The sequence below is a fragment of the Sapajus apella genome, unplaced genomic scaffold, assembly GCF_009761245.1.
Source record: "Sapajus apella isolate SASKATOON/1434 unplaced genomic scaffold, GSC_monkey_1.0 scaffold38, whole genome shotgun sequence".
Lineage (NCBI taxonomy): Eukaryota > Metazoa > Chordata > Mammalia > Primates > Cebidae > Sapajus > Sapajus apella.
Window position 1 is genome coordinate 20,906,252 of NW_022436978.1, and position 14,530 is coordinate 20,920,781.

General features: G+C 40.8%; 1 pseudogene; it reads right to left on the reverse strand.

The window, feature by feature from the left end:
- The window catches only part of LOC116565049, a 29,568-nt pseudogene extending 27,832 nt beyond the window's left edge, over positions 1 to 1,736 (reverse strand).
- Between the last annotated feature and the right edge of the window lie 12,794 nt (positions 1,737 to 14,530).

Genomic DNA, 14,530 nt, shown 5'->3' on the forward strand with positions numbered 1-14,530 from the left:
AAGTGTAATTGACTTTGAAATAACCTGCCTAGGCATGACTCACAAATTCTACCCAGAGCAACATCCTTTAAACTGTTAGCTTCGTATGTAAATTAAAATCATCATTAAAAAACCAGTGGCCTTGTGGTGGCTCTATGGTTAATGATTTCCACAGCCAAAGGCAGAGCTCTTAGTTAATTAGCCTGCCTGATCTTTTGCTCCTTGGGCTTTCCGGAACAGAGCTGGCTGCAGAGGTGCTTCCCTGGGGGACAGGAAGGAATCCTCAATGGTAGGCACCAAACTCTTTAGCTGACCTCAGTGATCTGATCTCATCCACTTCCTCACTTCATCCTTTTTAGCTGAAGGAAGGACATTCCGTGAAAGACAAGGTGATAATGGCCCCAATAAGAGAAGCAGAGTTGTTATGATCATCATGCTTTATCCCTGATGAAAATCAAAGTAATAAATTACTTAGCAAGAATTAAGCAAGACTTAAGAAAACATACTTAGCAAAAATGAAGAAAAAAGCAAGGCAAATTTCAAACTGGTTTTCATTTAAAAGGACAAAGTGCATATTCTTCCTTTTTGCACATTTGCCTCTCTGCTTTTGCTTCTTTGTCCCTGTCTTTGTGGTAGATACCTGGGTATAGTGGAGAAAACTGGCTCACCATTGCACAATAGATCCATGTAACAAACCTGCACATGTACCCCCTGAATCTATACTAAAAAAAAGTTAAGTTTTTTAAAATAAAGAAAAAGCAATTTCTTGGCTTTCTTAATACCTTGTTTTATAATCTTGGCAAGTTAGTACCTGTCTGAGATTCAGTTTCTTCATAGGCAGAAACATTTCTAGTTTTAAAATCTCTTCAACTCAGTGACTCCGTAACTCCTTTTATCTTACTGGAAAAAAAGAGTGAAAAAGAATATTCTTGAAGCCTCAAGGTCAGGGGAGCTGTAAGTCAGAATTGGCAAGGTAAAGATTTCAGAAGACAAAGCAGAGACGTCTGGGGAATGGGAGCCTCAGTCAGGTGGTCTGTAGCCAGGTCAGCCGGACCTGGGGGCAGTGGTAATGTCTGAGCTGTTTCCGCCTTCACCTGACCACCTTCGTTTCTATCCTGAGCACTTGGATTATTCAAAAAATCCGTTCTGAAAATGTTAACTAGACTCATTCCAATCGTCTTGTCCAGTTTTACTCTTCGGTTGCCAAGCTCTCCTGACAAAAATCATGTACAATTCATGAAAAATCTGTAGTTTTCAACCCTTCAGCAACCACCTTAAACCCTGACACCTTTTCTCTCTGAGCAGATAACTTCTTAACCTCATGGAAAACGGTAGAGATGTTTTACCAGGACCTCTTCAGTGTTTTCCTTTCTGTGAACTAATTTCTGCCAGCATTTAGTATGGTTGTTTTACCTTCTTAAAAATCAGTCCTACATTCTCTTGGGGTTACTTCCCTGTTGATTTCCCTTTCTTTTCATAGCCAAGCTCCTAAGAAAGAATCTTTTTGCTCTTTCTTCTTTACCGTCTACTTCTCAGTCACTTTCTGTCTAGGTTTGGGTTGCCTCAGAAGCAGACTCTGGCAAAAGATTCACGTGCAAGCAGCTTATTTCGATGATAATCCCAGGAAACACCTTAGGGGCAGAAAAAAATAAGGAAAGAGAAGAACACCAATGCAGGATGTGCAATCAAACAGTCACTCTTACGCTGATAATTCGCACGTCTTTTCCTCCACGACACATTCCAAGTTCTAAGCCCATGCTTATAAGTCTACCAAATGTCCCTAAGTGAATGTCTATTCAACTCACACCCAACATCTGCAAATATTGTTATGTTACCATGGCTTCGAGGCCTGGCTTTCATAATTCCTACATATGTAACATACAGCAAGTTATTTAACCTCTGCAGGCCCCAGCTTACTCCTCTATAAAGTAATAGTCTCAGGGATAATAATCCTATCATCCAAATATGTTTGAGAGTAAATGAGACTGTCTGTATTAAGCAGTAAGTGGAGTGCCTGGTACATAGGAAGTGATCAATAATTATTAACTGCCAATATTAATGTCATAATGACGTTCTCCACAAACCAATTTCTTCTCACACATTCTCCATCTTTGTTGGTGGCATTGCCATCTACCTGCTTGCATCAGACATTTTCAGATCATTCCAGAATCTTTCTCTCTGAACGTCAGGCACAGCATTCTGCTAATTCCGTCTCCCACATGTTCTTCATTTTGTCATTTTCTCTTCATTGTTCTTCCTCTGTCTCAACGCCAGCCCTCATCACCTCTTGCGTAAATTATAATTCCTTAGGTATTCTCCCTATCTTCAAGTGCTGAGCGCAATGACGCAAAATATTTTCTTAATAAATGTTTGAATGAATGAATGTCATCCAGTCATCTCAGTTATAACAAATGGTACCAAAATCCATCTGTGCCTAAGAGTCTCCCTTGATTCCACTTTTTCTTCCACAGCATACATTTAACCCATGAGTAACCCTGTAACTTCTACCTGCAACTTACACTCAGCCTAAGCATATCTCAGCACCTCCTCTACTAAAGGTCCTAGTCCAAGACCATGTCCGTGTCCACCCAGACTTCTGTCCTCTGCCTTTTGACGTGTCTACACATGGTAACTGGGGCAATCAGAGTATAAGTAAGATCTTAGCCCACCTCACGTAGTACCTTCTTGTGACTCTCGATATCGTCTACAGGAACTATGAAGCCCCCTGGTGACTTCTCCCACCTTCTCACTTTCCACTTGTTCTCCTACTCATTTGGCTTTGGCCACAGTGGCCTTTGTGCTGCACCTGGAAGTCACCAACCCGCTTTTGCAATTGCTGTTTTTCTGCTTGAAATACGCCACCCCTGAGTCTCCACACAGCCGCATCCTTCTCATCATGTAAGTCTTCACACCCCACGCTTGTCTCTTTATCTCATTTATATCTTTACATCTCATTGTCTGTCTTCCTAACCCTCTCCTCGAATGGAAGCTACTTGAAGCAAAATTTATGTCTCATTTATCCCTGTCTCCCACAACCCAGAAAAGGGCTTACCACATAGTAAGAGGTCAGTAATACTTGTCAATAAACAAATATCAAATATTAACTTTTCCCAAACTGGATTCATTGAGGTCACTAAATGAGGTAAAAAGAGATTAAAATATGTTAATAAGAACGTAAACGACAGTGAGACCCCAAATGCATATAGGTAAGAGTGGAAAATCAATTTGGAAAATTGAAATAGCTAATTGGATAAAATTTTTGGTTTCTTTTGGAAAAAATACCTTAGTTATGAAAATGTGAGAAGGAAAAGGTACAAAAATGCTTTAATCTAGAGCAATATATATAAAGTGCTATGTGAGTGCTATGACAGTAAGTTCTGCCACAGTTCTAAGAGGGAAGAAGTCTAGTATGGGCAGACTGATCGGAGAAGTATGAAATTTTTAAACTGTAATGCTGTTAACATCCTCATAAAATAGCACATTCGAAACTCTGACTTTTTAATGGGCTGAGTTGAAATAAAATGTGTGTATGTGTGTGCATGCGTGCACATGTGAGTGTGTGTGTGCCTGTGCATGCGTGGGTGTGTGTACGTGCATGCGTGTGTGTGCCTGTGCGTTTGTGCGTGTCTGTGTGTGTGTGCATGTGCGCATGTGCAGGCGTGTGTGTGTGCATGTGAGTGTGTGTGTCTGTGTGTGTGTGGGTATGAGTACGTGCATGCATGTGTGCACATGAGTGTGGGTGCCTGTGCATGTGTGCGCGTGTGTGCGTACATGCATGTGTGTGTGCACGTGTGACTGTGACTGTGCGTGTGTGTGCCTTTGTGTGCATGTGTGTGTACATGCATGCGTGTCCGCGCATGTGTGCCTGTGCATGTGCGCATCTGTCCATGAGTGTGTGTGCCTGTGCATGTGCGCATCTGTGTGCGTGAGTGTGCCTGTGCGTGTGTACATGTGCATACGTTCATTCATGTGTGTGCATGTGTGCGTGTGTGACTGTGTGTGCATGTGTGTGTAGGGGCAATGAGTTTCTGATTTAGGGCCTCAGGCTACTCATCATGATAATTGTAGGTGCCACAGCCACTTGTCACAGCCTTCCCATTCCACTTAACCTGGAAACTCTGAGCAAATTTCTGAGGTTTTCTTGATTTCCCTTGAGAGTCCCCATACCAAAAGTGGTTCTTATGGTAAATTCGAGCTAAGAAACAAGTTGATCTGAGAACGCTCCCATGATTCCTGTTCCCAGAAAATCCTGCTTCTCTTCATTACAGCACATATTTCCAGAGTGTTATTTCAAGACAAAAAAAGAAAAAAAAAACTACTAGAGTATTTTTATTTTAAGGAAGTGGTAGGAGAAGGAGTTCGTCACAATTCGGTGCCGTTAGGATTAAGCAAGAGCTTCAGCAATCCACAGAGAGAGATTTTCATAAACCACTTCTCGGGTCCTACTTAGGTCAACAATGACAAAGTGAGATACATGAAGCCACTTTACAGGGACAGAGCTCATGTTTATACAGCTTAGGCAAACTTAAGAAAATGAATCCAAATAATTCTGTCAATAGTAACACAAAGTTTGAGAAATGGTCTCATTCTCATTCCCCTGAACTGAATAATGAAAAATCAGAGCACTTAGAAAAATTAATGCTGGTGATTTCTTCCCCCAAAATATTGGTAAATAGAAATGTTCTGTTTTTTTAGGCTTTAGAATTGTTGTTAAAAGGGTATAAAGCCATTGCCTGTTGTGACAGAAATTGCTAGCTGATGACACCAAATCTTTCCTCTTCTTTCTGTACCTCCAGGTAAATTATATTTTCCAGCCTCCTTTGTGGTTAGATATGTCATGTGACTAAACTTTTGCCAGTAGAATGAGACCAAAGGTGAAGCAGTCCTTTTATAATTAATTTACGAAGCCTCCCATGGGTAATGTTCATTGTCCCTTTCCCTTCCGGCTTGATGCAAATGAGCGCAGTGGCCTTGAAAGCAAAGAGATGAAATGGTTACAGCCACAGGATACAAGACTCCAGGTCTTTGAATTATTTGGTGGCAAATCACTTGTCAATCAGGATTTTACCCAAGTGAAAAGTAAACTCCTCTCATGTCCAGCCTCTGGGATATGGGGATTTGTCTCTTACATTAGTTAGCATTTCCTGCACAAATGCAGCTGGTTAGACTTGCTGCCTAGAAATTAAAGGTGCTTTTGGTTCCATCCTAAGTTTAAAAGCGCTGAGAATTTTAAAAAGTATCTTAAATCTCTTAATCTTGTATTGTTTTCACCCTACATGTAACTTTTTAACAATAATTACCAATTAGGAAAATTCTGTTTCTACTGGTATTATGTATTATATAACTTCCCAGAAAGCTCAGAGCTTTCTGACTAAACCTTTTCTAGGTCATATGAAGTTGTGCACTGATGACTTTTTAGGCCAGTTAACAATGAAAATCAAATACATAGTTCGGAACTGTGGGCATATGTTATAAAGGAAATGAAGATAAGGTAAATTCATTACATTAATTCTAAGGTTTACAATCGTTATCCCCAAGTGGCAGGCCAAAATAAACCCCTCTCAAAGAAATGGTTCTAAAATTAGGTCACAGGTAATCACTTTCCAGCAGTTGGTTAAAAGATGGGTTTTTTGTTTCATTTTGCTGTTTAAAAAAGACACATGGCTAGTCCTCCAAATAGTGAAAATATGTGTTGGTATCCTTTCATAACTCTGTGGATTGATGTCTTCAGATTCCCACTAATTAAAGGAAGATAATACATCAAAAAGAAGTTCTATCAAGAGACACAATCATGGGCTATGGCACAACCCTCAATATAAAAAGCTTTTATTCTTCAGTCCTATGATTTTCTTTTCTAAGCTACAAACACTTTTGTTCCTTCTAAGCAAGAGTCTCTTCTTAAGGAGCTAATCAGTCATACTTCTAAAACTGTGCTGTGCAGATGAGAAAACAAAGTGTTCTCTGGTTTACAAACTGAAGGTTATGGAAATAAATTCCAAAATGTCGACTCATGCCTGCAGTTATATCACTCTATCAGTACTCAATTTGTGTATGTGAATATTTATGAACCCCTGGAGGTTTGCAAGTAACATAAATGAGAATTATTGGTAAAGAAAGGGAGAGAAGGTCTTTTTGGCAAAAGTGTACAGAAGGACTACATTCCCAAATGTGGTAAAGTACTTTCCTTGGAACAGGGATTATAAAATTCAGTTCGAAATATTTCTGTAACCACTCTCCTACTCTAGACACCAGCAGGTTCGTTGTTGTGTGTGCTTTCTCTCCGAATTAATCCAGTCACACATATGCCAGCACAGCACTGCTTTTTTTCAGTATTCTTACCCTTTACAAATGGAGCTGGACGTTTGAGAGCCCTCAGTGATAAATTGCCCGTTGACACCGAGTTCCCAGATGCCTCTCGGTGCAAATCCACTTTTGCTTGAAATCCTTTCACTGTATCTCATCCAAGCAGTGCTTTTCTTCCTTTGCCCTACCTTCTTCCTTCTCTCCCAGTCCTGCCGCCGCCTCCACCCAAAACACACATTAAAAATATGGTCTTTGCCCTGGGGTCCTACCCAGTTCCGCCCTTTCAGTCTCTCCTCAGTAAAAGCTTACCTGGTAAAAGGAACATTGGACAGGAGTCGGGTGCTTCAAAACTTGGTGGCTTAGAAGCAGGTGACCTAAATTATCTTGACTTTGAATTTTTTAAAATGTATAAAATACATACAATTAAACTTATGTCAGAAGACTAGATATAGAAATAAATAATGTTTGCAAAAGTACCTAGTAGAGTTCCTGGTGCATAGTAGGCACTCAGACTTAGTATTTTCATTTGTTTTTGCTGCATAGAAACCATCCCCAACATTTAGTAGCTTAAAACAACAATGATCACTTATGATTTTTGATGGTTCTGTGGACCAAGAAGTGAAGAAGGGCTCAGCTGGGCCGTTCTTGCTTACAGTTTCTCATTCACTTGCAGTCAGATGTCAGCCGGGCCGTAGTCATCGGAAGAACGAGGGTGATTCACTTCCAAGGTGACTGGCTTGCACAGCAGCAGGTTGGTTCTGATTGTTGGCTAGTGAGCCTCCGTTTCTATGAACTCTTTTCCACAGAACTGCTTGAGTATATTTGTGGTACGGTGGCTGGCTTCTTCTTGAATGAGTAGTTTAAGACAAGGTGAAAACTAGTCAAAATACCACCATTTCAGCCGTATTCTATTGGTCACACAAAGACAGCCCTGATTTAATGTGGGAGAGGTCTATGTAAGAGGATGAATACAAGGAGGTGTGAATTATTGGAACCATCTTGGAGTTGGCTACAATAGTTGGACATTTATTCTCTTAGAGAAAACACTGACCACTTTCACCATGGTTAACCAACTGGCCTGCTTTCCAATTTCACCTTGATACATATTCCTTTTTAGGCTAGTCAAGCCCAACCTGCCTCACTTTACCTTTCTTGCTCTCTCTCTTCATCTCTCTCTCTCTCTCTCTCTCTCACACACACACACACACACACACACACACACACACACGTAGGACTAGAATCAACATCTAAATTTTGTGCACAATATTTTTCGAATTGAAGTAATATTTTTAAAATAAACTTTTAAATTTTAGTGTAGTTTTATATTTACAAAAAATTGTGGAGATAATACGGAGAGTTCCCATAGTCCCCACACCCAGTTTCCTGTATAATTTTCGGCAATGCATTGAAATGTAGGAAGGGTGTCAGCAGGTCAGGGTGGAACAATGCGAGCAAAGGCTCTCAGGCCAGGAATTAGTCTCCTTTTATATCTTGTGGTGACACAATCCAGTATCTGAAAAGAGATGCAGAATACATAAACTAGAGAACTAAATGAGTCAGATGAAGTTGCTGTTTTACTTATCATGGCTGGAAAAAGAGATAATAGTTATTATTGGAGAAGTAATTTTTAGAAAGTAACAAAACCAGATAGAAAGGTAACCAATCTGGCAACCACGCAATCCAAAGAAACTAAGAGTGAATGACGTGTTTCCTGACACAGTGTAGGTGCAGTTGAATGATACGATCTTTATCATCCTTCTTAGGCTTCTTCCAGATGATTAAACAGGAAAGCAGTGATTGCAAAATTTAAGTAAACAAATGATTTAACTGAATAGTGATTTAACTTCTGTGAACCAGTGCCTCATCTCATAGAAATAATTATTAAATGAAAGGAGATGCCATGTGCCATGTTTTGGAACAGAGAAGCAGTTTTGTCAACTAAAATTTATAAAGCAAGATGTTTGTAAATGATCTGTCATATATACAGTCAGATTGCATTTTATTCCACAGGGAGAACAGGGAAGTTATTATTGCCCATTTACAGATCAGCAAATGAGGCTGAAGGGAACACTCTTCAGCCTAGGCCATGACCACAGACCGAGTAGATTTTAGAGGTACTGTATAGTTAACTAGACCAAAGGATGACAATTCCATGAAAGATTCCAGAACAGAGGTTTGGAGGTGAAATTAAGTGTACTGCGTGGAAGGGCTGTTCCACGTTATGTAACCCAAGTCCTGAAGAGGAAAATTGCTGTTCTAAGGTATTTTCCTTCTCTCTCTCTCTCTCTCTCTCTTTCTCTCTTTCTTTCTCTCTGTCTCTCACTGTGTCACACACACACACACACACCCCTCTGAATTCACACAAATGTAATAATTTTTTGTGTGTTTCTAAAATTTTAAAAAGCAATGAGAAGGGGAAAAATTTGACAACATTCCCCAAAAGCTTCACTAAGTCTTCCTGCCTGCAGGCCCACCCAACGGCCCCGGGGCCCATGGTCCCCAGACCCACCCCATGGTCCCCCGGGCCCACTCCACGGCCCCCCAGGCCCACCCCACAGCCCCCAGGCCCACCCCACGGTCCCCAGGCCCACCCCACAGCCCCCAGGCCCACCCCACAACCCTCCAGTACATCATCCTTAGTGACTCCAGGTCACTGCTCCCTGTGTCCAACAAAAACAAGCAGAAACACTGCACTTCTGAACTAAACATATTTTCTTTATCCCTTTATAGAAACCTTTGGTGATTTCCTGCAAGATGAAGTCAACCTCCTTAGCTCCACATACATATCCTTTAAATATCAGGTTCTAAAGTTCTGTTGTAGCCAAATTTCTCATCAATCTCCTTATAAAGACTACACTGTTGGGGCACTAATCTGACATACTGGAGGGTGATGGGGCTGGTATTCAGATGCAAACAGAACATTTTCTCATGGCTGGGATGATCATTATTCTCTTCACAACAGCTACTGCTGTATTTTCAGTGCCTCCTCTATGACAAGCATTGAACTAGGACTTAACATGTCATATTTCAGTTAAAGCTTATAACAAGCCTTCTTCTGAGTAATTATCCCCAATTTCCATTGAGATTACAGAATTAGAGATTAATTTCTTCTCAAGGACCTACCGCTAATACGAGGGTGGATTCGCTCAGAGCTGTCTGCCTCTAAAGCATATTTTCTTTCTCCTGTGTAAGCAGAGTGTTACGAAGAGCTATGACTTTGGAGGCATATGGTACTGGGTTTCAGTCTCAGCCCTGCCATTTGCAGGTGGAATAACCGTATGCAGGCTGGTTTCTGTCTCTAAATCCCAGTTTCTCAATTGTAAAAATTAAAATATTAGAAAAGATCTACCTTTTGTGAGAATCAAAGGAGAAAACAGATTTAAATTGTTTAGCTGCTAGTGTTATTGAATCTCATCACTTCTACTTTAAAAACTCCTATTTCTTAAGATCCAATATACATGCCACTTCTTAAATTGACACTTTATCCAATTCTGCCCAATGGAATTGTTTTCTCCTATGTTCCTGTATTACTTTAGTATTATTTAGTCTTATTTTTTCCCCCGTTGGACAAGAGGTTCTGGAAGGCATGCATTTTGCTATCTTGGCTTAAGTTTCCCCCAAAGCAAACTCTGAGCCAAGGATTTGAGTACAGCTGTCTTGAGAGGTGCAAGGAACATTGGTAGATAAAGGAGGAAGCAATTAGAGAGGGAAGGCCTCCCTGAAGAGACTTGTTAGTAAGTCAGCTATTGTAGTGGGTAACTGATCATTGCTGTCCCATAGTCAGACTCTGGAAAACAGAGAACTCAGAATTACCCCAGCCTAGAAAGTGGGATCTGGGTATTTAAATTTGTACACTGATTAGTCTTTGATTACGGGCCACCCTTATACCTGTACAGACACTTCTGGCTTACATAGTGGGTTCTGGAAGCCTGAGGTCAGCCCTCCAATAAAGATGAAGGTACTGGCTTTGAAATTCAGGCTGGTTTATGGTGAGGGGTCCCAAGAGAATAGGGTAGAACAGTGGCAATGTCTGCATATTGATTCCATGTGTGTCTCATGCTTCTATATCATCACGGACACATTCACACCCCTGCTCTTTATTAATTTTCATCTGGACTTTTCTTGTAGAATGTCCAGCACACGGGGCATAACCAATAAATGATTAAAGAAGAAAGGGATGAATAGAGAAGAGAAGGAAAGGGAGTGAAAAGAGGGAAAAAGTAAAGGAAGAGAAATGTGTGGCACATAAGGGAAGAGAATGGAAAGATGAGAAGGAAAGAGAGGAAGGAGGGAGGAAGGGAGGGAAGGAGAGGGGAGAGCAGGGCCCGTGTTATGATTTTGAATGGAGATGTCTCCCTTCTTCTGCCTCTCAAGGTAGTAATAATGAAATGTATACTGATGCTAAAGAAATAAATAATTTCTAGGGCAGCATCCATTTGGCTGCCTAAATGCTAATTCAAGGTATTTAACACAAGAACAAATTACAGAATCGGAGTTACAGTCTCTTATTTTTTCCTTGCCTGATCAAACCCAACAAAAGTTACTATAAGACTGGTAAGAAGTCCTGACCCTTGGCATATATAATTTGAGAAAAAAATCTAAGAAAGACAAGTAAGGATTTTCTTCTTGCTGTACAGGGTAATGAGTTCTATAATGAGAACACAATTGCAGGTTACATAATCAAGTAGGTCAGAGCTATTGATCTGCCCAGTGACAAGGCCCCCTGAATGAATTGCATTGTTCCAAAGGATGGTTCCAAAGCTAATAATGGCAAAAGCGATGCTTGTGTTCTCCACCTACATTAGGATTGGGTTCATTGTTTCTGCACATCAAAAATATTAGGCTCCAGCACCTTGAGAAGCAATGTGGTAGACGGGCACAGCCCTGGGAATCAGGGCAGATGTCTGACTGTCAGTGCAACCTTCCAGTGACCGTGTAAACCCTCTGGGTCTCAGTTCTATCGTTTGTAATATCAGGAGATTGGAGTCAGTCAGAGGTTGTGAGCTCAGGTGCCAGTGAATGAATGATAGGAATAGTGATGAACTGAGTGGCACACACCTCTTCGAAAGGGGCAGCCCTTGCTTAGATCCAACCAACGTCCCAGGGTTCCCATGCTGAGGTATCGATTATCAAATATCCCAATATTCCCTGAAAACTGAAATCTGATATTATTTGAACTCTTCAGATTTTTCTGTCTTGATACAACTTTAATAAAAAAAAAAAAAAAACAGTGCATGCCAAGGAAGGATTATCAGCTGTGGGAGGTGATGATCACCTGTGACCAGCATAGGTTGCTTGTCACTTCAGGACTAGATGAATCTCAAACATCCTTCCAGGTCTTCACCCTTTTACAAAATGATGTATCAATACAAAGGTGTTCTGCCAAGGTTAGGGCACCTGGGCATGGTGTCGCTCCTGTTCCTACCCCACCCTTTTCCTCAGAAGGGGTATGTACTTTGGCAGAACAGTCATAAGTAGTATTTCTCAGTGAGGACACTGTGGAGCTGCGTTGGCCCCCTCTTTCCTGACGACCCAGCTGCATGTCCCTGAAACCTAAAAACTGGTAGAGACAACCATCCCGGCTGGGAGAAATGGAGCAGGTTTCCTACTTACCCCAGCGCAGGTTTCCTACTTCCCCCAGCGCAGGTTTCCTTGAAATGGAGCAGGTTTCTGTGTTCCTCTGTGCTCCAGAACTTTGTTGAAGTCTCCCTTAACATCTTTGCCTCCCTCTTGATCTTTGATTCAGCTTGGAAAAGTTGACATTTGTGGCGTCCAAGTTAGACCTTTAATCCTAGAGGATGTCACTGAAAGTTGGTTAATTATTTCAAGCAACTGGTAGAAAGCACAGTCTAAATTAGGGGAAGAACCCAGGGAGAAAGAATGATAGAAAATCAAAAAATAATCACGGCACAAGGTGTCAGAAAGTATGGGGTGGCACAGGAAGGAATGAGGCCACACGTGAAGGGATGCCCTGGAAAGGAATATCTTTGTTTTCGATGCACTGGATAAATAAATGCCTGTGAAGTCAGACTGTTCAGAAGGAGAGACAAGACCAGCCGAATGTTGCCCTCCATGTTTCCTGGAAAGTAGGAGCTAGGATTTGTTCAGAAAGTAAATACTAGTAGGGCAATTTTTGAGGAGGAGAAAAAGTTCTTTGGAGACTACAATAGGTAGACAAATGTGTATGACTTTAAAATGCCAAGTAAACAGCACTGTAATAAACATACATGTGCATGTATCTTTATAATAGAATGGCTTATAACCCTTTAGTTATATACCCAGTAATGGGATTGCTGTGTAAAATGGTATTTCTGGTTCTAGATCCTCGAGGAATCGCCACACTGTCTTCCACAATGGCTGAACTAATTTACACTCCCACCAACAGTGTAAAAGTGTTCCTATTTCTCCACATCTTCTCCAGCATCTGTTGTCTCCTGATTTATCTAACTGACATGAGATGGTATCTCAATGTGGTTTTGATTTGCATTTCTCTAATGACCAGCATGCAGGGAAGGGAACATCACACACTGGGGCTTGTTGGTGGGCGGGGAGCCAGGGGAGGGGCAGCAGGGGATTGGGGGATAGGGAAGCATTAGGGATAAATACCTAATATAGATGACGGGATGATGGATGCAGCAAACCATCATGGCACATGTATACCTATGTAACAATCCTGCACATTCTGCACATGTACCTCAGAACTTAAAGTATGATAGTTTAAAAAATCTGAAAAAAAAATGCCAAGTAAATTTAGGATTTAATAGATTTGAGATGGCAAGAGTCCACCCTGGAGCAAGAGGAAACAGATTACTGCTCTTTCCCAGGTGGGTAATCACTTGGTTTAGGATAATTGAAGAATGAAAAGATTCTAGACTGGGAGAAGGGAAATTTTAGTTTTACAGATCTTGGGTGCACTGCTATTTTGAGGGACGTCAAGTTGCATGTCATGGCCATGCCTATGAGGCACGCAAATGGAGTGGAGATGAAGGCTATATGTACTGAGAAGGACAAGATACTATGAGGCCAGGAATGGAAGATGGGAAAATTCCTAAGAAACATAGCTGTAAAGGACACTGTGAGACAAATGCCAAAATATTTTAAGAAGGCAGGACGTTGTTCTGGAGGTTAGCTCTTCATGGATATTGTTGAAAGCAAGAAACTTACTATTCTGGTTTTAGGAATTTTGAAAAATGGCATAAGGAATGGCCTTCGGAGGAGAAAATTGTCAGGGAAATAGAATTGTTAGTGTTGATCTCTTGGTCACCACTTCAGTGAGAAGATAAAAAGAATTGATCGAATAATGTTATCTGGCAATTGGGAGGGGATTTCAGTGAAAAGGGGGAGTAGAGGATCATGGGAAAGATGATGGGGAGCACTAGAATGAAGCTGTCAATGAATGAGAAGAAAACGCCTTCTTGTCAGCACCACATAGCACTTGCTCTAAATTGACCACATAATTGGAAGTAAATCACGCCTCAGCAAATGCGAAAGAATGGAAATCATAACAGTCTCTCAGACCACAGTGCAATCAATCACAACTCAGGATTAAGAAACTCTCTCAAAACCACACAACTGCACGGAAACTGAACAACCTGCCTCTGAGTGACTACTGGATAAATAATGAAATGGAGGCAGAAATAAAGATGTTCTTTGAAACTAATGAAAACAAAGACACAACACACCAGAATCTCTGGGACACATTTAAAGCAGTGTTTAGAGGGAAATTTATAGCACTAAATGCCCACGTGAGAAGCGAGGAAAGATTCAAAATCGACACCCTAACATCACAATGAAAAGAACTAGAGGAGTAAGATCAAACAAATTCAAAAGCTAGCAGAAGACAAGAAATAACTAAGATCAGAGCAGAACTGAAGAAAATAGAGACACAAAAACCCTTCAAAAAATCAATAAATCCAAGAGCTGGTTTTTTGAAAAGATCAACAAAATAGATAGACTGCTAGCCAGACTAATAAAAAGAAAATAGAGAAGATTCAAATAGGTGCAATAAAAAATGATAGAGGGGATATTACTACCAATTTCACAGAAATAGAAACTACCATCAGAGACTACTACAAACACCTCTATGCACATAAACCAGTAAATCAAGAAGAAGTATATAAATTCCTGGACACTTACACCCTCCCAAGACTAAACCAGGAAGAAGTTGAATCCCTCAATAGACCAAAAACAAGGTCTGAAGTTGAGGCAGCAATTAATAGCCTACCAATGAAAAGAAATCCAGGACTGG